The 23,001-nt window shown below is 44.5% G+C and overlaps 1 protein-coding gene across 2 annotated transcripts in view; it reads right to left on the reverse strand.

The window, feature by feature from the left end:
- USP6NL (USP6 N-terminal like) overlaps positions 1-23,001 on the reverse strand; it is a 1,148,352-nt gene that overhangs the window by 474,307 nt on the left and 651,044 nt on the right. The window lies entirely within an intron of this gene.

Below are 23,001 nucleotides of genomic sequence, written 5' to 3' on the forward strand. Positions count from 1 at the left end.
AGGGAGAGAAAAGGCAGAGCGTAAAATAAAATAGTTCCCAACACTTTTAAGAGTTCAGAGCAAGGAGAGAGAGTTAGGTTACACTGTAGAGCCAAAGTTCATAGGCCAGGCCCACTTTAAATGGAGCAAGCGAAATGTGGCCAGGATCACACGGTTTAAAGTGCACTGAAAGTCTTTGCAGAGTTTTCAAAAGAGGTTGGGGTGATTCAAAAGATATAGTTAGAGGTCTGGGGCCAACCCAGTATAGAAGCCAAGGATTTAAGTGTCCCCTTTAGCAATCTGTAGAAAGGGAGGCCAGGCAGGACACAGTACCTTAAAGAGAAAGGAAGCTCCAGCGGGGGCAGTTGTTCCTAGCAGTGGTGGCAGTTCGTTGTTCCGACCAGGGGAAGAGGATCTCGTCGAGGAGGAAACTTGGAGTCGTTGCACTGCACAGGGATGAAATCAGCCACGGAGTTCCCGATTAAAAGGTGCGGCCCTTTTATTCGCGGTCAAAAGTGGTGAGCTTGGCTATCGGCTGCCGGGGTGCTTGGCACGGGAGATTCGACCAAGGGCCATCTTGGGAAGGCGAAAAGGGTGAACTGGTTGGTCCCACCAGCTCAGAGGAAGAAGACTCATCCAGCAGAAGATCTCTTGTCGTCGGGAAAGTGGTGAGGTAGCTGCAGCAGGGCTTCACCGGTGGTGTCATCGTTGCAGGTGGCTCAGCTTCATCCCTCTTCAGATTCTTAGGTCCTGTGGCGACTTCTGAAGTTCCAGTCCCAAAGGCCTTGCTTTTATGCAGAAAAAACCCCATTCATCAGCCTAGCTGTCAATCACACATGCTAATTGGTGAGCCGGGTGGCTCACCACTGGGCCAATCAGAGTAGAGTGCGACTTGGGTTGCTAAGGCAACGCAGCCCAGGATGCCAATTCCCCCCTCCACCCTTCCTGTGGAACCCAGACAGAGTGGCACCACTTGGAGGGCTTCTGTGGAGAAGTCCGTCAAAATAGTGGAACAAAGGGCTCGACCTTGGTCAGAGTTACAGAGACGACACAAACGCCATTTTAGAATCGAGTTTTGGCAAAAAGACCCAGCCGGTAATTTAATATTAAATAAATAAACCGGCGGTATCTTTAACATTGCACCAGTGCATTTAGAATGAACGGGAAAATCCCATGGAGAATATTCCGGTGGAATATTTTACGTGGTAACCACTGCCACCAGCCAGAAACTCGACGAGGGGGGACGGGACAGTGCCCCCTCGAAAACAGACCCAGGGGCAATCGAATTACCCCTTACCAGTACTTCCACAATATGATGGTTTGTACTGGTTCCGTTCACAATTTTGGACTAGTTAAGCCAATGGTGACTTTACATGCCCGGGGAGACAGTCAGTCCCAGGGTATGGAGTCTATGTTTCGGGTCACTGTGACACCCCTGTGGTACTGCACTGAGGGTGCTGTGTACCACACATACAGAAAAACAGATGATACCCTATCGAGTAAAAAAGAAACCCCATAGCCCATAAGCACATACCAAGTCAAAGACATACCTCAAATCATGCCTAAGAGTGGGAGTAAAAGAGTCTCACTCTTAGCAGGAGAAAAAAACAAACCCCAAAAATCCAGCAAAGCTGCTGGGGGACTCACTAGGTTTGGGAAATTAGCCTTATAAGAGAATTCTCCCTAACACCCCCCCCCCCACATACTAGCATTAGAATCGTGCAAAGGCATGCCAGAGCGACCGATAGAAAGCCTGATCTAGCCAAGGAACCTGCCGCCCGCCCCCACCAAACTAACATTAGAATCGTGCAAGGACATGCCAGAGTGACAGAGAAAAGCCTGCTCTAGCAAAGGGGACTCCCCCCCCCCATACTAACATTAATATCGTGCGAAGGCATGCCAGAGCCTGCTCTAGCAAAGGGGCCTGCCCCCTCCCCCATACTTGCATTAGAATCTGCAAAGGCATGCCAGAGCGACGGAGAGAAAACCTGCTCTAGCAAAAAAGCCTGAACCCCCCCATACTAGCATTAATATAGTGCAAAGGCATGCCAGAGCGGCCAAGAGGAAGCCTGCTCTAGCAAAGGGGCCTGCCCCCCCATACTAGCATTAGAATCTGCAAAGGCATGCCAGAGCGTCTGGAAAAAAAGCCTGCTCTAGCCAAGGGGCCTGACCCCCCCCCCCATACTAGCATTAATATAGTGCAAAGGCATGCCAGAGCGACCGAGAAAGCCTGCTCTAGCCAAGGAACCTGCCCCCCCAATACTAGAATTAGAATCATGCAAAGGCATGCCAGAGCGACGGAGAGAAAACCTGCTCTAGCAAAAAGGCCTGACAACCCCCCCCCCCCATACTAGCATTAATATAGTGCAAAGGCATGCCAGAGCGGCCAAGAGGAAGCCTGCTCTAGCCAAGGGGCCTGCCCCCATCCTAGCATTGGAATTCTGCAAAGGCATGCCTGAGCAAGTGAGAGAAAGCCTGCTCTAGCCAAGCGGCCTGCCCCCTCCCCCCCATACTAGAATTCGAATCATGCAAAGGCATGGGGACTGCAGACTCCATAATAGCATTAGAATCGTACACAGGCATGCCAGAGGGACAGAGAAACCCTGCGCTAGCCAAGGGGCCTGCCCTCCCTCCCCTACATACTAGAATTCGAATTGTGCAAAGGGAGGATAGCTCAGCGGCAGCGTGTTCGACTTGGAAACACAGGTTCGATCCCTGGGTCCACGCTTAGAAACCTCTGGGCATTATCTGGGCATTAAGCGCGTTATAAATAACCTATCATATCATATCAAAGGCATGCCAGAGCAATCGATAGAAAGCCTGCTCAAACAAAGCTGCCTGCCTCCCCCTTCCCCCCCCATCCTAGCATTAGAATTATGTAGCACCACTTTAACATTTCCATGAAATGAGAAGGGACAGATGTATGGTTTCTAAACTAAACATATTCCTATTTTTCTATTTTTGTAGCCAAAGGGAGATTAAAATCCCGGCGAATGAGAAAGTTAAGAGAGAAGGGGAGCCGATTTATTAGGCGAGGACGGTACTGCTGGCAACCGTGTGCACCAAGTAAATAAGAAGCCTGCAGTCGAGAACACATGCCTGTGTGGGGCACGCATCATTTCAGCGCTCAGGAGACTAAACATGCTGGCAAATCATTGCAATTGGGTAAGAGCCAATTAGGACAACCCTTGTCTGAATTTTACAATACGTAATACACAGCGACAAACATTCTGTGCTATCATACATGTGCCCGCGCCATCAGTAGGCCAGGCATCGACTGCTGCCGTTCCCAGGACACTGAAGTTCCCGCGGGCGCGCGCATTCACACCTGGGAAGCTGGGGCTCAGTCCAACACTCCACGGGATGCATGCGAGCACACCGCACTATTTCGCACCTGCCGTCAACACAATCCAGGGCAATGGAAATTCATTTCTCGCAATCCCGTTTAGAGAAAACTCAACGTATCCGTGAAAAGCGAGAACTTTAACACATCAAGAGTGATTCCCGACACAAACGATCAAACTTATTTGCACATCTGATGCTACCACATTATAAAAAAAAAGTCTCAAGGTACCCACCGAGCATGATGGAGAGAAAACAACTTCAAGAAAGCGATATTGCATGCCAAAGACAACTTCGCTGGAAAAAAAAAAGGTACTACAAATGTGCAGATTTCAAAGACAAAAAAATATAATATAGACCAGTAAATATTAAACAAATACATACACATAGATTCAGTGCAAAACTAGGAGAGAATGAAGGTGATATGAATCAACAGAAAAAAACCTTGACATTCAGGGGGTGTGGAATTGATGACCATCTTAACTCAGCGCCCCTCCCCCTGTACATGAACTACATGATGACATGTCTTATCATGTATGTGCTAATGGGCTTTGCAACAGGGACACAGCAGTAAGATGGCCATCACAGCAAACATCCTCTCAATTTCAAGGGTTTTGAGGCAGCGAATCAGATCACATTAACTCTCTCAACTAAATGTTTTTGCACTAAACTTCAAGGCTTACGTTATCACAAAGTTTTTTCCCGCCCCCTAGCCATGACCTTCAAACACGGCAAGGGGCACGGTCTTCAGCTGTGGCCACTGTACACATTCACCAATGATATTAAAAGAGGTAAGGAAGGCTACTAGCCATGGCCAGTGGCTCCAGCCAACGCCCTTGCCCATTGTCCGTGTTGCCCCACATTTTAATTAACAGAGGACCTTAACTGCTGCCCTCAGTAGCCACTGGCCACGGCCTTCTGCTATGTCCCCCTGTCCATGTTGCCTCAAATATTAAAAAGCGAAGCCAGCGGGTTCAGAGGCCATTGGCTACGGCCACCGTACATGATGCACCAATCATTCCCAAAGGCTCCTTGCAAAGTAAAACCAACCTGTTCCGGTGTAAAGTCTATCCCAGTGACTTTTCTTATTTCCAAGATATCTTCCTGGTAATCATTGCAGAGTATACCCCTCATTGGCTCTCACCATCTTCCCTCTTCTCATTTCTAGGTCCACCCACTCCTTTCCCATTGTGTTTTCCCTCCCTGACCTTCTCCCACTACCCGCTTGCTTTCTTGGTTGGTTCTTGTGAAAGTTAAATATTTAAAAAACTACTAAACGGATTCACCCCACACCATCAAATGGCACATCTGCAACCTTTGTGCCCAAGTTGTTTTTTATTTGGTGTAACTCCATCCAGAGGTTTTCGTGCTGCAGGTGTTACTGCTTCTCTATGGGAAAATGAATGTGAGTAGGCAGAAACAGATGTTTTCTTAATACCTTTTGCACCTTTTACCCAATAGATCCAGTTCGGACGGGCACAGGACAAACCTGTTTGTGAAAAATGATTATCCAACCCATCCAGCGCGTCAAAAGTTATTAGCATTAGAATTTTGGGTAAAGTCTATGCGCACAGGCGTCATTAACCGCCCTCGAACATATATAAAAACAAATATGACCCGCTAGGCACGGATGCGAAGGACAGGACTACAATAATTGGTGTAGGAAAAACACCGCCAAAGTACTTCCTTTACACAATTTTCAAAACAACTTATTTGTGATTCATTTGGTATAACGCTCACACTTTCATATGTAAGAGGAGCATTCCTACGTCGGCGGCGGGCGGGAGGGGGGGGGCGGGAGCAGGGGTCCAGGGGGAGCGGCGAGGCACGCACTGGTGACCAATCTCTCACTGTCACGCCTGCTGTAATGGCCACTGTCAGGACAAAGTCCATGCCCCACTTGGCCACCAGTGAAGGAAGAGTGTGAAAGACGGGGCCCGACCCAAGGACAAGGGCTGGAGGTGGGCGTGCCAGAGGGGCCTGGGGGTTTGGGGGGGGGCAAGGACACACAGGAGGGGACTGGGGGGGGGGCAAGGACACGCAGGAGGGGACTCGGGGGGGGGGGGGGGGCAAGGACACGCAGGAGGGGACTGGGGGGGCAAGGACAGGCGGGGGGGGAGGCAAGGACAGGCAGGAGGGGACTGGGGGGGGGGGAGGCAAGGCCACGCAGGAGGGGGATTCAGGGGGGGGCAAGGCCACGCAGGAGGGGACTCGGGGGGGGGGGGGGGCATGGAAACGCAGGAGGGGACTGGGGGGGGCAAGGACACGCAGGAGGGGACTGGGGGGGCAAGGACAGGCAGGAGGGGACTCGGGGGGGGGCAAGGACAGGGGCAAGGACAGGCAGGAGGGTATTCGGGGGGGGGGCAAGGCCACGCAGGAAGGGGACTCAGGGGGGCGGCAAGGTCACGCAGGAGGGGACTCAGGGGGGCGGCAAGGTCACGCAGGAGGGGCTGGTGGGGGGCAAGGATGCGCAAGATGGGCTGGGGGGGCAAGGACACGCAAGAGGGACCGGGGGGCAAGAACACACAAGACGGGGCCGGGGGGGGCAAGGACGTGCCAGAGGGGACTCGGGGGGGGGGGGCAAGGACACACCAGAGGGGCAAGGACATGCCAGGGGGAGGGGAAAGGGGTAAGGCTGTGCCGGAGAGGGGCAAGGATGTGCCAGAGGGGTCAGGAGGGCAAGGACACACAAAAGGGGCCAGGAGGGGAAGGACACACAGGAGGGGCTTATAACAGTGGGGTAAGAAAGAAAAGGAAGGGTGATAGAGGTAGAAGGGATGCATGTGAAAAGTAGTTGGTGATTGGTCAGAGGAGATGCATATCAGGATAAAAGGGAGGGAAGAGACCTCAATGGAATTCCCTTTCTAGTGGTTATTTTAAAAGTTGGAAGATATATTTTAAAAGTCTAGCTAGGGATGTATGTTGGCATTGGGATGTGCTCAAGGACATTATCAATACATGTTATCTATTTATTATTTGAATCCGTGTGATTAGAACTACTACCAAAAAGCCTAAGGATGATCGGATTGTCATTGCATGGGTAGATGAAGGCAATTTCTTATTCTCCTGGCATCAGCGGTTATTGCGTGTAAAGCTGGAGACACAGCACAGCTCATGACATTGTGACATTACAGCACAAGGTGATTAAATAAACACAGAGGGGGGGGGGGGACCTTGGTGAAGGTATAAAGGAAAACTAGGTACCTTATTTGAAGTAGTTTATAGAAAAAGTGCTGTACATCTCTTCATGATATGAATAACATTTTCAGCAGCTGCCCTGCAGGCATAGAGCACAGGTCTAAAAGGGTCAGGTATAGGGGCATCTATTGTTTGAAGTGAACTGCAGGAGAAAGTTACCAGATGAGGCCGTGAATCGAACACGATTGGCACCGGGAATGTGAGGAGTCTATACAAGAGAGGCACATGCTGGAGTTTGCAGGCTAGACTATTTAGGGGGGCTAAAGGGAGGTGTCTAAAGAGCCGCAATGTTCCAAGTTCGGTAAATCCATTTAGGATACAAGAGTATCATGAGAATTACAGGGGGTCAAAGAAAAGTATCAAGACAGCGAGTTCATAGTAAAGTGCAGAATCTGAGATTGAAAAACACAATCAAGTACCAAGCCAAGTTACCACTATAAAGTGTGAGACAATTAGAGTCAAGGTCAATGCAACATGAAATATAAGTGCCTGTCCGTCAAGGAATTCATAAGGCTGTGCTTTTTTTTTTTTTAATTGTACATGGTTTATAACAAACCTTACGAATAAAAATACAATACACTTTAATAAAAAAACACAATCCTTAAGATTTGTTATCAAAACATCATACATAATCCAAACATTACAGATAATAATTTAAAATATTCAATTTCCATAAATATCCCAACTAAAAATCATCAATTTCAACTCCTTTAAAATGATTATCACCTTAATTAAAAGTGATATGGGATCACCTGACAATATCTGGTTTCAAAATGAGATTGTATTCAAATATGTAAATGTCATGTACATAATCTTTAAGAAATGGCTCTCTTGTCCCCTTGAGGGAGGCACAGATAATACATATGTCTGAGAGTTTTAGCATCATGATGGTAACATCTAAACAAATTACCACTTAAGCCTCTAATAAGCAGAATTTCTCACACAACCACCTGGCAATTGTGTCATATAGCTTGGCAGAATTCCTCTTTTTGTTCTCCTGGCTAATCTCCGATAAAAATGCATACTAGCTTCTTACAGTACACGTATTGATCCAGTCTAAATAGTACATGTTTTGCTTCAATAGATGAGGGTTGTGACTGAGAAGTTTGCAAGATATACCTCTACTTACAGAATTTCAGTGCAGCTCCTTTTAAAATTTGACAAACAGCCTACAATCACCTTCCGTCATTGTTCGTAGAGCTGATAATACAGGGTGTCAGGCTTGGTCACTAAGTTTTCTATATAGGGACCCAGCTGTCCATGTAATGATGCAAGACACTGGTGTTAAACCCAACTCGTACCTTATAATGGACACCAGAATGCAGTGAGGCAGATTCAATACTTTCCTCCATATTTTGCCTTCTATTTTTGCAAATTCTAATGTCTCTGTAAATACGCTCGACTCCAGCCCATAAGGCATATCGGGCATCACCTTCCAGCTATAGCAAGATACCAGCAGGATCAGTGTATAACAACAGTATTTTGTATAGACCTACACCAGCTGTAACCCAAGCTGTGCTCGTGTGGCTGTAGCCTATGCAGCCAGATTATAGGCCGCCGGCCACTAGTGGAGCCGCTTCAGATCTACACTTTACAGCATTATTCCATGATACGGGTGTGCTTTGGTCTCTGGCGACATGAGCAATGAATACAGCAGATCACTGCATCGGTCTTGCAGTTGCTATATTTATGTGTTGCTCGCATATTTGTGCCAGTGGCAAAGGTTTACTCTTTTATGTGAATCCGCAGCAGGAACCACATGTGCTAATTCCGTTTCCAGTGTAGTCTTTATTTGTCATGAATCCACCAATTAGTTACATATGTGTTGCCTTGTCATATATTACAATTAGGAATTTGAAGTGTCACCATTGGTCAGGGCATTCTGGCGACCTTTTTAAAGTTGTAACTATGTTCGCTATAGATGGAGAAAAATACAATCTGATCCTCTGGGCTGTACGGTTATTCGGATAGGTAAGCAGAGGAGAGGTGCGCCATGTTGAAGCTGATTTTATTGCTTTTTGCCATTAGCCTTACCCTGTACAGTGCACTTGCCATATATCTTGAACAATCACAGTGTATATGCGGAAAGTGCCCATAGGGGAAGTTGTCCCTTCAGTCACAAACTTTGCGTAGTAAATCTATTTCTAGCTATAACTTCGTGCAGTGGTGAGCACAGCAAATGTCGCCCATGATTAGGTGTACATCGGTCTAGAAATGTTTGCTATGGGTAATGGTTAAGTGAATGTCACTGCTTCTCACATTCTACCAGTCAGCAAATACCTACAGCCTGTCAATTTCCCATAGAGATTAAAAACACGCCATCACATATTGATTCCACAGTCCTATTTTGGTCATTTAGAGGTTATCACTGGAAAGGTAGAGCCGTTAAAATTCTGACATGTATATAATCACCAGACTCTGCTCAAAAGCTGTTTCAGGTTTATAAAGGGTTTGTTTGAATCTGAAGAAATTAATAAATGAATGGTAAGTGTAACAGTCGTACTTTGGGCGATTCATTGAGAAGAGGTATTTGGGAGTGAATTTGGCCGCTGATATTATGGTGATGTTGGTAATGGCCTTCTGTGAAATGCTAGTACACAGGATTCAATAGTAAGTGATGGCAAGATTTTTGTTGTAGGGAAAAAATGACAGATTTTCCACCCGTCGTAACAGCTATGAAGCCCTTGACATGTGTCTCGTCAAGTGTTGAGAGGTTTGAGGGCAACATCTACATATTAATGGAGGGGTTCCACTGCTCACCCAAATCCGTCAACTAACACTCTACCAGGATGGTTGTGTACATTTGTATAGATTCTTGGCTGAGCATATAAACACAGGATGCTAGAAGTAAGGAAATGCAAGTACTAAAATTTGTAATTTTTAAAATATCCTCACTCCAATCCGGTGTTGGTACAATTGCTGTATTAGAAATGTGCTTCATGGCTATGGACATTTGCCAATTTTCTGTAGTGGCTGAGATAGTCCTCTAGGTTGGATTACAGGTTTTCTTAATGTTCTAGGCGCAGAAACAATTGCTCCTCCATTATCAACTGGATTAATAATTCAGGTCTTTTCTGGTTATAAATAATCCCCAGGGCCTTGCACTCCCCTTTTATGAGACTACGCATGATGGATTTCATTTTTGAAGTCTTGAAATTCTTTCATGGCAATTTTCTCAAATGTTATCTCTAGAAGGCCCTTGTGTCTGACGATATGAAATACATATTTTTTAGCCGTATATTAATAATTCCTCCAGGAACGGGACAGCCTTTGAAGCAGACTTTTACGTTTAACTTAAGCATAAGAACCGGCAAAATTCAATCTTTGTACAAAGCCAATCTATCGGCTAAGGGGCAATCAGAGATAATCCCTAGCCTAGGACGGAAGTGTTTTATTCCAAAGGAAAATGGTGGGAGAAGGTAAACATTGGAGGGGGCTGGGCTGGCTCTAGGTTCATCGATCGTTTCCTTTCTGGCATGTCGGGAAGATCCCAGAGAAGACTTGAAAATAGGGATCACAATGGGATCTCCCCTGCATAGTTTGATATGGAAACCATCATCCCCAGTAAAAAAACACTTCACAATAACCAGTATAAGAGTGGATAATGAATAGTGGGAATGCAAAACATTCTGAGAAAAGCACTGAGAAGTCAAATACATTATCAACATATATCCAAATGCCAAACTAAGTATGTATTTCCTCTGAGAGGGGCCAGGGGGTCAACCGGGCGGCCCTGGAACGGGGTCAGAGGTTTACTGGAGAGCCTGGTTTGGCACTAGGGAGGGGATGCAATCTTGCCAAGGCAATGAGGTGAACTCTGGGCGAGAAGAAAAGGAAGGAGGGCAGGCATGAAGCTCTACTCCTGAAGCACACAAATATGTGACAGCAGAAGATTCTTTTTGAGGAAAGGTGAATTACAAAGGGGAAACAGCGTCCTGATGGGACCAAGTAACAGTCACCATGCAGACTTAACTGAAAAGAAAGACATAAGAAGCCAACAGGGACTAACGTGATGGACCGAGAGTTAAAGATGTGGAATGAATGCACAGAAAAGCATAGAGCAGACTGCATGCCCTTGGCCATAGGTTTGCAATCTTTGGCCCTCCAGATGTTTGCCAAGAACTCCCTTGACACCACACTTAAGTATGCTGGCTTGGGCTGATGGGATATTTTAGTCCAAAACATCTGGAGAGCCAAAGTCTGCATTTAGGACATCTCAATGAAATCAAACTGAAAGCAAGCAGAACCCAACACAGCCATTTCAATGGCATTCTTTGGTCTCATTCCACCAAAGCTAGTTTAATAGTTTGTATTCAAATGTTTATTCGTAATTTCTTTAGTGCAAAATAGGGTGAACTATGTACAGACCTTTGTGCATCTCCTGACCTCTGCCCTCCCCTTTAATTAATACTACTTTATCATTTGTCTTTTTTAATTCATTCTTGTTTTCCTCGTCACAGCATGAACTTTGATCTACAGATTAGACCAGCCTGTGTTGAGTACTAAAGGAGTTTTTTTCTCATTCTTTGCAAGTACCAAATAGAAAAATAACAAAATCAAAATGTTTATACTTTATATTGGACAAAATGTAAAATGAGTTTTCAAAGTCGCATAGACTCCACGGGATTGTGGTCACACCATCCGCATAATATTTTCAGTTAGTGCAATGAATGTTAAAAAAAAAAAAAACTTGGATGTTGTGCAATTTTAAAACTGGACTAACATGAGGTCAAACCTTTATTTGCACATTAAGCTGAAAAACAAATAGTTGTGGAACTAGAAATGAACTTTAATGTAATGCCCTTCTCCTGTAGACTCCCTTTCTACATTTTCAAAACTTGAACTTTCAGGCCAAAAGTTAAGCAAAGAAAATACGCATAACATGTCAGACCAGTCTTTTCAACCATTCTTTCAGTCCAAAGTTCTCCTTTCAAAGTTCAATAGCTCTTGAGTTCTGCATTGACACACTCTGTAGCTTTCGTTCTCTCAGAAAAGACACGTTGTCCAGCTGACCTTTTGGTGGAGTAAGGCAGGGACAACCCCAATGCTTCCTGCAAGTTCTGTAAGAATCAGTTTGTCTCTGTGGCGAGATTTAGAAATGGCTGGACCCTTTCTTTAGTTGTGGAGAGCGTGAACTGGCAGGTTTCTGTTTAAGAGCGCTCCATCACCCCCAAGTCCATATATCGCTTCTCCCCTCTACTTCTTTTTTTGGTCTTGGCCCTCTATTAAATGCCACGTGCGGATTCCTTCTTCCACTGTGTTTCAACTCTTGATCAGGGGTCTCCCGTATATCCCTGGCCTTCGGCCATCTTTTTCATTTCTGCTCCGTCCAGCTAAATCAGCGATATTCTTTTCAATTCCCAGCCTCCTATTTCCCTCTGCGCCCTCCAACGCCCCCATATTTTCTTATCATGGCACTTCCAGATATTCTCCACCTACCATCTTGGGAAAACAGCTCATCCACCCAATAATGTTCTCATCCTGCTGCCTCCTGATACTGCTTCCGCTCGCTATGTCCTTCTTGATCCCCCCACCCACCCACAGCCGCCCCCTCCCACTTATCTCTTGAATTGCCAACTCCCTCCAATCTCCGCTTGTGACATACTCCAAACATCCGCACCACTCTTCAATGGGCTGGGCTTAAATAGCCTGATGTTTGCACCCTATGGTGGTGATTGGATTGAACAGCCTTGATGTGTGAACATTTTGAATGGCCCCCCCTCAACTCAGACCCTTGGATCAGGTGTGTTAGAGGTCCCTTGCACCTGCAATCAGACCATGGCTTTAAAAGCTGTGCCCGCCATCCTCGACTGACAGTACACGTTTCGATGCATGCATGCAAGTGTTGGGGTCTTGAAGCAGAGCCGCCTCTGCTTCTCTATGTGCAGGGAATGTTCACAGGACAAGGTCCATGGGAACAAAGCCATCATAAACTTATCTGTCTGTGCAGTTTGCAGTGTTGACTGACAGGCTCACATTTCCATGGCTCGGCTTCCTGTCTCCCAGAGAATTCAATTTAATGCATCTGGTATAGTATATAAAGGTTTGGCTGGTGACAGCCCCCACATAGCTCTGTTCCCGAATGAAGGAAAGCACCGATTAGGCGCACTTTGCGTTCAAACCAGGATGCTTTCTTGGCCCAACCCCGCATTTCATTAAAGAGGATTGGTGGGTCCAGTTTTGATTCATGAAGCCCCATTACATGGAATGCCTTGCCACCGTTGCTCAGATCTGTTCCGTCAGTTGCACAACTTAAAACGGGCTTGAAAACATTTCTCTTTGACAAAGGAGTCGATTGAGGATGTGTTGTGCCCAGGTCGATGCCTATATGCCTGTGTGTTTTTTGTAGTATGTCTCTGTGAGCGCCATGAGGCCTTTGGGGGCGTTGGCGCAATATATCAATTCTATAGATAGACAGAAAAAGCTCATCTTTCTTCACCTGTGTACTGCATTAGGAATCCTCAATGCTTCTGAAAGGGCCAGTAGCATTTGAATTCTAATTGAAGGTGGCCACATACCATCCCTTGGATAATTGTGCACTAGCTTGGGGAGGTACCCAGCCCCCTCGTCGCCCCACTAGAAGCCCCCAAAATAAGGAAGGGACTGTCACATCTGCTTTTGTAATTCTTTATGCCTCAATGTTTAAAATGTACAATGTGCATTTTATTTTCAATTTGAAAGCTATATTTACATTTAACTCAATGTGTACTTTTTTGAGGCATGGTCTTTCCTTGAAAAAGGTTGTGATTGAGAAGAATTGGGTGGTTTTCTTGGGCAACAAACAGTCGACACAGAGGCTGCTTCGAAGGCGGTCGATGAGTTTAAGAGATGTTCAGGGGGAAATCTTATAGGCTGGATGCCAAAATGGAGCTCCTAAACAACCCAAAAAGCAGGGCTGGGATGAGAGTGCTGCCGCTCATCTTCATGCACTGAAAGCCAAGCAGAGGGTGAGGATATTCTGGAGAACCTTGAAGGTATCAGGAAACAGCGGAGAAACCTATGGTGAGGCACGTATTGTAAGAGGATTCAATTCAACACTACAGCTAAGTCAACGCCTAGTCTAGAATACTGAATGAAAACCCAGTTCATGCGTTCTGGATGACTACCCCTATATAACACCCCTCTCTTGGAATCCTCCTGACCCCACTGAGCCAAGAAGTAGTTCTGTTTTGCAAGTTAAAAGGTTTAATTGATAGTTTAAACAATAGGTATATATATCACACTTTAGAATAAATTAATAATCGAATAGCACACTTAATCTGATATGATAAAGATTAACAACGGAGAATCTGGCACTAGCACACTTCTTGATAATCACTAAGGAGTTGACATGAAATGGATAAGATAGCAACAATACTTTTATGGTTTCAAATGGATGCAATGTGGAATGAAATGCAGTAAAGAAAATAACTTGATAGAATTTCAGCAAAAGACAATAATCACTTTCTTGTACAATTCACCCCCCCCCCCTTTTATGCAATGCAAGGAAATGGAAGGAAGGCACACAGTTCTCAGAAATGCAATTAAATGTGATTCAGTTAACCCCAGCAAGCTTAGACTACAGATCGGAGTTTTAAACACAGGCAAAATGCCGTGATATGTGCTGGCAATGGAGTGAAAATATGTTAAAATGCTTTTAATTCCCTCTAGAGGTTTAGGGTGAGTGGTATCTAGTTAATATTAGCTCAGGCTCACTCTAGCAGTGATGCAGGGATAGTTTTTATGAGGCAAACGATTTTTTTCAGAGGAAAGCAAAAGCAGCTATCTTTTTGCAAGTGGAGAAATTTTCAAATCACGGCAAAATTCGCGAGTGCGTTTTTCACGATTACGGCAAAACTATAGGGGGTAGGAATGCGTTTCTAGGTTTGTAGGAAAGCCACGATTCTAAGCTTTCTGAGGAAAGTTACTGCAAGTCTCTAGCACAAACGGTCACGGAGATATGAGCGATTAAATAAAGGTCGTTTTTCAGATTTGAAATTTTAAAGTTCAAAAAGACAAGTGCAGCTTGCAACTAGAAAATGACAAGTGACAGCTTTACAAAGGACAGGTGACAGTTAGGAGACAGTTCTACTTAGATTAAAATAGGATTGAATTATATTATTTTAACTAAGATTGGTTCTGCACAGTTTTCTAGGTACTCGCACTATATTCTTGAGTGAAATGGGCCACGCCACGGATCTGGTCAGGTTTTAGACTGGACTCTGGTCTCTGCACTTCACAGTGATCTGGGTCAGCTCTCTCTGATTCTGCTAACAGGTAAGCTCTACTCTGCTGGTCTGGTATGGGTCTCTGAAGGTTGATGGAGGTAAAGTATGGATTTTCCCGGCAGAGCTTCCAGCTGCAAATGGATTTGAAGGTCCCTATCTGTCCTGTCTCTCTGCTTTTATGTGTTTTTAAAATGGGTGTGTGTGAGCAGCATCACTAGCCAGCCCCTCTCCACTTATCATTGGCCAAGCTTTCATTTCTCCCCTGATTGGGGGAGCTAAGTTGTGTCAGAGTGATGTCATTTTACAGCCTGCAGAAAGTCCACTCCTCCTGTCAACTTGCACACAAATCTAGATTTGAACCAAATACATATTTCATAGCTACACAGTGGTTTGAAATTACATGCACCCATCACATATCACAGGAGGTATACCCTGTTCAAACTCTGCTCTTCCTGGGAGCTTGCATTCAGAAATGGCAATATTTTGCACTTTTTAACTGGTTTGCAATACCGGACATTACCCCAAATTTACACACATGTGCGCAAGGAGTATGGACATTAGTTGATGAAGTGTCAGATTTTTCACATGCACACATTTTGAGTAATATCCTCTTTTCCGCTAAAACCCCCCTGAACATGCCACCGGTTCTAAAAACCTCTTAAAATGTGGGCAGAAAAATCACAAGAATTATGGTATCATTTATAAAATTTTCACATGTCCGTACTATGAGTTATCCATCTTTTTAGAGTTATGTTCTGGCCCCAAAGGGGTGTGGTTTTCTTCCAGCACAAGGTTGAATTTCTGGTTTTTCCAGTTCTGCCAAGCCAGCTTGCTCTCACAGGCAGTGCCCCTCCTTTGTCCTTCCAGGAGGAAGCTACATTTACGACATCTGCAATAAACCATCTGCCTGGGTCAGGACAGGGCTTTGTTCAGAGCTCCTGTATTCTGTGGGGGCTCCCCTTAATTCAATTATCAGAGAGATGGCATATCCTTAGTGTGGCCAGCAAAAGGCAGATAGGCCTGGGAACACAGCTGTGACTCAAGTTTCACTCCTGATGGGGGTAGTTGCCAGGCAGAATTCAGTTCCTTAAGCCAGGTTTCAGATAAAATGTCACTTCTGTTCCCCAGTTTTCTGCATTCAAATAAAACTAAACATTTTTACATATGCAGCTAGAATGCTGATTCTAAGTTCAAAACTATGACATTTAAACAATTGAAACCTATGTGACACACAAAAGTAGGTCACTCAGTCAATTTAAACATTTAGATTTTTTAGTGTCTTTCAGTCCAAATGTACTTAAACTGCTGAAATCCACAGCTCAGCCAGTCTTGTTATAAACCTTCAAGTCACTTCAGAATATAACTTTACATTGGATCCACCTCTCAGTAAGTCTTTCTTTGGCATGTTTTGGGTTCATTTATTCAGTTTTCTACAAAATCTGGTGGTTTTAAAACGCCGGCTTTTGGATAGTGGTGAGTACTGGTACTGCACCCCTTTTTGGGATTTAAGAAAATGAATTCCCAACAATTATGGGTTTGCTTTTGGCAATCAGCATTTCCACTCCCAATGGTTTCAGACTACTGTGTGGGTAGTCCAATGGTGGTTTTAGGCAGTGTCCTTCTGTGCCCATAACATCGGCAAAAATGAGTGGCAGCCTATTCTTCATGCATTTCCCTGTGCATTTTCTGGGAAGCTCTGGCCATCATGATGTTTTCCATGTCAGTACTGCACAGTTTTGAGGTAGGGCTCGGATGCATGGGTAAATACATCCCACAGTATAGGTTTCACATTCCGGTGTTGAAAGTGAATAAGGGAGCAGAAGGAGGTATGGTGGCCTTCCTGAAATTGGAGAAAATGAGAAATGTAATTTTACAAGCTGCAATTTGGCAAAAGGTGGGTGCAGTTTAAAAGCACCCATGTTCATTTGTCTCCAGGAAAAGAAACCGACTGGAGGTGAAACAGGATCTATAGGAGAATGGGGATAACGCATTCTTAGCTACTCTGTGAAACTACAAATGGTGCATCAAGGTTCTCAAAAAGTCACAAGACAACTTTTCAATTATTATCCTAAAAACAGTCTTAAAAAAAAAAACAGGCACTGCGAGTTTGCAGGCTAGGGGGATCGTGTACTCTTTCCCTCATCCGTTGAGGGGACCATGCTTCCCTACAATAGTCCCCTTACTCAACATGTCTGGTGACAGTACAGATTCCTGCTAGAGCCAGGTGACCCCTACTATTTAGATTAGCCCTACTAGAAGGAGCTTTAAAGGCCGCAGCCTTCACCAACTTCCTCGGAATCCCTAGGAGACACAGCAGAAATAATCTATTTGTCCCTGATGCCCTCTCGCCCCATGACAATCTTGCAACCTTCTCTTCACTCTTTGCCGTCTCCTCTCTCCAGACAGTCTCAGGCTCGCACTACACTCCATCTCCTCATCTTCTCACCCTCTCTCCGTCCTCTGGTTTCTACTCTCCAGCTCTCTCCTGATCTCTCCTCTACACACCATCAGTGCCTCTTCTCTCCATCATTCTTTCTCAGGAGAAGACGTGCATAAACATGGCGTCTGTTCTCCACTAAGAGGCTGTTAGTTTTTGTCCCTGCTCTTTGCCTTACCTCCGTTTAGGTCTCTGAACTTTAGTGTTTCACTTTAAAGAGGTATATTCTGTTAGGAGTATTTTTATACAGCGGACATCAGCACCACAACGGTCGTAGTGGTGCAAACAGTGCCCCAGGTAAGATTTTGGAGTGGGAGTAAGTTCGGTGTAAAATGATTTGTTTATAGTGCAAAAAAGTAAGTGCCATTCCCAATGGGAGTGATTAATAAGAGTAAAAATATGTTTGGAACTGTAAAGCAGTTATATTTTTGTAATATGCACTTCCTTACACCTGGGTATTTATGCACATTTGAAGATACATTGTTACCACTTCGGATCAGGCAGTAATAATAGTTTCTTCCTCTGGCACTATGTGTATAACTGGTCCAAAGACACCCATGGTGCTGTGTGGATGACAGCCAGGGGACTGGCTCCTATGTATCCATTGTCTATTTTTGTTGGGTGTATTTTTATTCCATTCTTAGGGAGCATTTGCCTACTTTTAGGGAGTAAGAGAGGCCAGTGCACCCCTTTTGTCTGTAGGGCTCGGAGAAAACACCAGATGTGACATTTTACCAAATATTTGCCAATGAAGGGCCCACACGTATTAGGGATTCCAGTCATTTGAGGAATTTTCACAACTTTGTGTGCATTTGTAGAATTGTGTGAAGAGAAAAAAAAGCTACAGCAAAAGAAGCGGTTAATGTAGTCCCATTAAGAAGTAATGCATCACACAAATACATGCAAAACTTGCTTTTGCAATTGGTAGGTTTGCCATTGATTGACATGCCCATTAATAAAGCCTTTTGTTTGGGAAATCAAATCCTGTATTGTACAGTGTTGTAAACCAATGTAAATTTTAAACAAGAAATGCCTAGAAAAGGGAAGAAACCCCGATGGTACAGAGTGATTGAGTGCTGTGAATCTCAGTTATGGTTAGCAGTTGTCCATGGGGGGGGGGGGGATTGGTGAGGGAGGGTGGTCAAAAGGCGGGGCTAGCTAGCTGGCAATGCTCACATCAAGGATTGAATGGTCCTAGTCTAAAACTGTCGAAAAAGACAGACTTCTACCACTTCTTTATGAGACTAGACCAAAATGTGTACTGTGGGTGAATTTTCAAGAAAATTAGCAACCGTCAGAGTAGCTGAACATCAAGGAGTTTGAGCCGGGAGGTGACAGGCCTTGCAGAGAGGCTTGCAGATGAAGACAGAGCTTTTTCAGCATATTAAGCGACAGTTGTCTTGGCGTCTCCTTCCATCGTGTAAAACGGCAAAACCCAAGTCCAGGATACGACTTCACTCTTGCACCGTTTACAGAGACTCATGATCTATGCTTCTTTGTGAAAAAGTATTTAATACTCGGCTACATCTCGATCACAGTGGTTTGAAAACGCTGAAGCTTGTATTCGGAGTAGCTCAAGCAGTCATTTTCAATTAGAAGCATTAAAATGTGGCAGTAAGAAAATCCAATCTGTGGGGCACAGTAGAGTATGAGATGCAAGTGCTACTAGAGGAAAAGAGAAACACTTGTGTATGGGCGCGTTATAAATAAAATATCATATCAGATCTCACATTTCAATGGGGTTAATGCTGCTGTCACCCACAGGAGATAACACTCTGCTCTCTGGGTTGCCACACCTAATGTTTAGCTGTGGGAAGGCAAAGATTATGCCTACTGTGAAGGCCTGTAAACAAAGCCAGCCCATACTTTGGCTAGGATTATTGTTTTGGTGTAACCGGGTGTAGAGTTGTGAAGGTTCTCTTCAGTCGCATGCCCAGACAGACTGGAGAGAGTGTACAAGCACACACAATAACATAGCAAGTGCATGTATAAACAATAATCTCGGGCCAATCTTAAAGGTCGCTTTAGGACGCATCATTTTTTGTTGCACCGGATGGGTGAATTAAATGTAGAGTTTGTACTAGGACCACAATTGATGCAGGTGACTTTCTTTGTTACACAAAGTGTAACTGTAAATCGCAATATCAGCCTACATTTCTAAATTCAGCATATTTGTAGCTCTCCATAAAAGTCAATTCATAATTATAAACGAAATACCAGGGAGACCATGGATTGGGCCAATGTAATCTTCGGTTGCACGTATTACATTTCTGCAAAATACAAGCAACAGCACCTGTTTGTGTCGTTAGTGGCATAAAAGGGCCAAGAGAAGGCCCCCCCCATTTTCTTTTGTTAATGTATTTATAGAGTGCTTAAGCCCATGGAGGTCAAATCAATGTCACAAATAAAAATACAGAAGAAAGCAGACCAGAGATTGAAGAAAAGAAACCAACCCTGCATTTCACCTCCAAAGTACTCGCTACTACTACTGGCTAAAAAGACATCGCCATGCAATTCCTCTCTCCACAGTCTATCTCCACCCTCGCTAGAGCTGGAATGACCATGCACCCCAGCAAGCTACCCTAGCAAACCTCATCAATATCGCCCTTGCCCTCTGTCCAAAACCCTTGTTTATTTGCTTATTTATATAGCGCACCTAACTCATAGGGATCTGGGCGCGTTGAACATAGGTTACAGGTAATGATAATTTAACATGAAATAGAATACAGCAGGCTGAACAGATACAGACAATTATTTACATTACAAAAGTTGACTAGAGCAACAGAACTGTATGGTAAGTTAGATGAGATTATATACAGTTATGAAGTTGTCAAATATACATCAAGAGAAATAAGCCTGTTTATGGAATTTTTGGGAAAACAGTGGAAGGAGGGTTCTGACCTTATGGCTACCGGCAGAGAGTTCCAAAGCTTGGAGGCAAGTACCGGAAAACTACTTCCCCCCTGCTTTCTTGAGGTTGTAACTAGGGATCTTGAGGCAGTGCGAGTATAGGGTTCTGGTGGGTTGTGCCAAGATGTTTTGGGAGAATTTGTCTCCCATGTATTTCGGGGCGGAGTTGGCAAGGCTTTTGTGGGTAAGGGTTAGCCTTGAGGTTGATTCCATCCTTAACTGAAAGCCATTTTAGTGTTGCGTCTGACCTCCGATGTGCTGTGTTGTGGGAATAGTTAACGCAGTTCTGACAGCATTGTTTTGCAGGATTTGAAGTTTGTTGACAATATAACTGCTTGACCCTAAGTATAAGGCATTGCAATAGTGAATTTTGGACACTATTAATGCCCTGGCCAAGGTGATGCGGCTTAGTGTGGAAAGGAACTGTTTGCACGCATTAATTAGTTTACACATGTATGCCATAGCTGAGGCTGTGGCATTGACTTGCCTTTTTAAGTTTAAGGCGCAGCCCAGATAAAAACCCAAGGTGTTTACCTCTTTGGATACTGCTATAGTGTTGCCGTCAATGTCGAAAGACTTGAATAGGTTAGTTTATTTAGCCACACTGATGAGCCTGTGAGCAGGAGCTTGGTTTTCTTGTCATTCAGACATAGGCCATGAGTGGCCATCCATGCCTGAATGACTAGGTACATTTTGTTAAGCAAAATTGTGTCAGTCTTATGGTCACCTGTGATACGGATGAGAATCTAGGTGTCATCAGCATAGTTAGTGTAGGTGACTTCCAGATTATCAAGGTCATCAAATTGGTCATCAAAGGCTTTGTGAAAATGTTATACATCGTAGGGGAGACACACGACCCCTGCGGTACTCCGCAAGTGTTTGGTACAGGCCCCGCGGATGCTGTTGGAGAGAAAACCCTAGATGGGCGATTATCCAGAAAGGATTGTGTCCAGGAAGTGGCTTCGTCGGAAAAGCAGGCAGCTGATTTAGGGTGATCACATAATACTTTATGGTCCACTAAGTCAAATGCTGCCGAGAGATCCAATAGGAGAAGGAGGGCAAGTTTACCTTTGTCCCTGATGTCGTCAATTTGTTTTTTCAGTTCAATTAATGCTGTTTTGTTAGGTCTGAACCCCGATTGTTGGCTTCCCGATAGGCCTGGATTTGTAGGTAGGCCACCTTGTCTAGGATCTTAAGAAGAAATGGAATGGTTGTTATAGGTCTGTAGTTGGTTGGGATAGATGGGTCGAGGTTTTTTTTTTTTTTTTTTTTTTTAAGAGTGGGAGGACCCAGGCGTCCTAAATTGGTTGGGACAATGCATGTGTTAAAGGACAAATGTATTAGTGTTGTAATAAATGGCGCTAGCTCCTTTGCTGCCTCTTTGATTATTGGTGCAGGGCAGGTGTCCCCCTGGAATCTCGATGGTTAGATGGAGGGCAGTATGACCCAGAGGACAGTGATTGGTTTAAAGGAGAAGTACAGTTTGTAAGTGAAAGTGAAACTTTTTTCTTTTACCGAGGATTCCCAGCCTGATAATGGGGAATATTCATGAGCATGTGAATCCATGCCAGACCCATGCTGGAGAATTGTATTTGTTCATATGTCCTTCCGATGCCAATAGCATTGTAACAATGTCATTACAGCAAAAGCTGGATTCCATTCACTGTGAGAATACATGGTTGAAATTGAAGGAGGCTGCTTGTAGCCTAAAAGAGCCTGGGTAGCTGGATACCAACATCTACCAGGAGCTACTTTTGGCTCCCCTGGCCAACTTGTACCAAAAAAACATACCTGTATGAATGTAAACATTAAGACACATTTGAAAGACATTTTAAGCATAAGGAGGTCATAAATAAAGGACACAATTATATGTTTGCCTCTTATGTGTAAGTTAGTTTTGCAGAACACTATGTACTAGCTCCTCGTTCCTCAGTAGTAGTTCCTGGTCATTGGTTAAGGCTGGATACCCAGGAACGGCCTTAGCTCCTGTTTATCCAATCTTAATTTCAATCCCTGGAATATATAATGTGCTCCTTTATTCGATCATGTTAGTAATTCATTTCAAACTATAATGTTTGAAATTTAAGATTGAATTTCATTTTGCTATGCCATGTATTTTGAAAAGACAGGTCTGCATTGATGAATGACGAAATTAAACCTAAATGAGCTGGATATGTGGTGGCATAGAAAGAGAATGTTTATGCTACATTGGGCCTCATTCCGAGTACGGCGCTAACCAATGGCGCTATTAACGCCTTGGTTGACGCCGTACCCGGACCGGCAACGCCTTGGTGGATGGCGGAATTACCGCCCCATTCCAAGGGTGGCGGGGCGGTAATTCCCCAATCCCCATTTACCCTTCCCCATTCCCATTTTTGCCCCATAGGGCATAATGGGAGTGGGGAAGGCGTTAATTACGCCACCGTAAATTACGGTGGCGTAATTAACATCAAGGTCCCTTAGCGCCATGGTTCTTAACACCTGCTAAAAGCAGGTGTTAAAACCTCCATGGCGCAAAGGGAACTCGGAGTATGGCGGTAAGGGATTACCGCCACCGCTCTCGTTAGCGGTGGCCGCTATCCCTTACCGCCATACTCGGAATGAGGCCCATTGTCTCCACTCTCTTGTGGAGAATTGCTGCAATTGCACACCAAAGAAATAAATGCACGTAAAATGTAGAGAATATATAAAATGTGTAAAGACAAAACTCAGTGGTTCCTTGCAATGCAATTTCCGATTAATCAGAGCTTTGGATAACTTCCAGATAAAAGTAATGCCTATCAGATTATGTAATAAAAAATATTCGCTAAGAATAACCTTAATTTGCTAAAAACACATATCACCAAAAACTATTAGCATTCGATCATACAATATCTCAAAACGTTCAACCCCCCCTCCCCCCGGCGACTTGTAGAATCTAAGAATATA

Source organism: Ambystoma mexicanum, chromosome 12, assembly GCF_040938575.1.
Source record: "Ambystoma mexicanum isolate Mex_15411 chromosome 12, UKY_AmexF1_1, whole genome shotgun sequence".
Lineage (NCBI taxonomy): Eukaryota > Metazoa > Chordata > Amphibia > Caudata > Ambystomatidae > Ambystoma > Ambystoma mexicanum.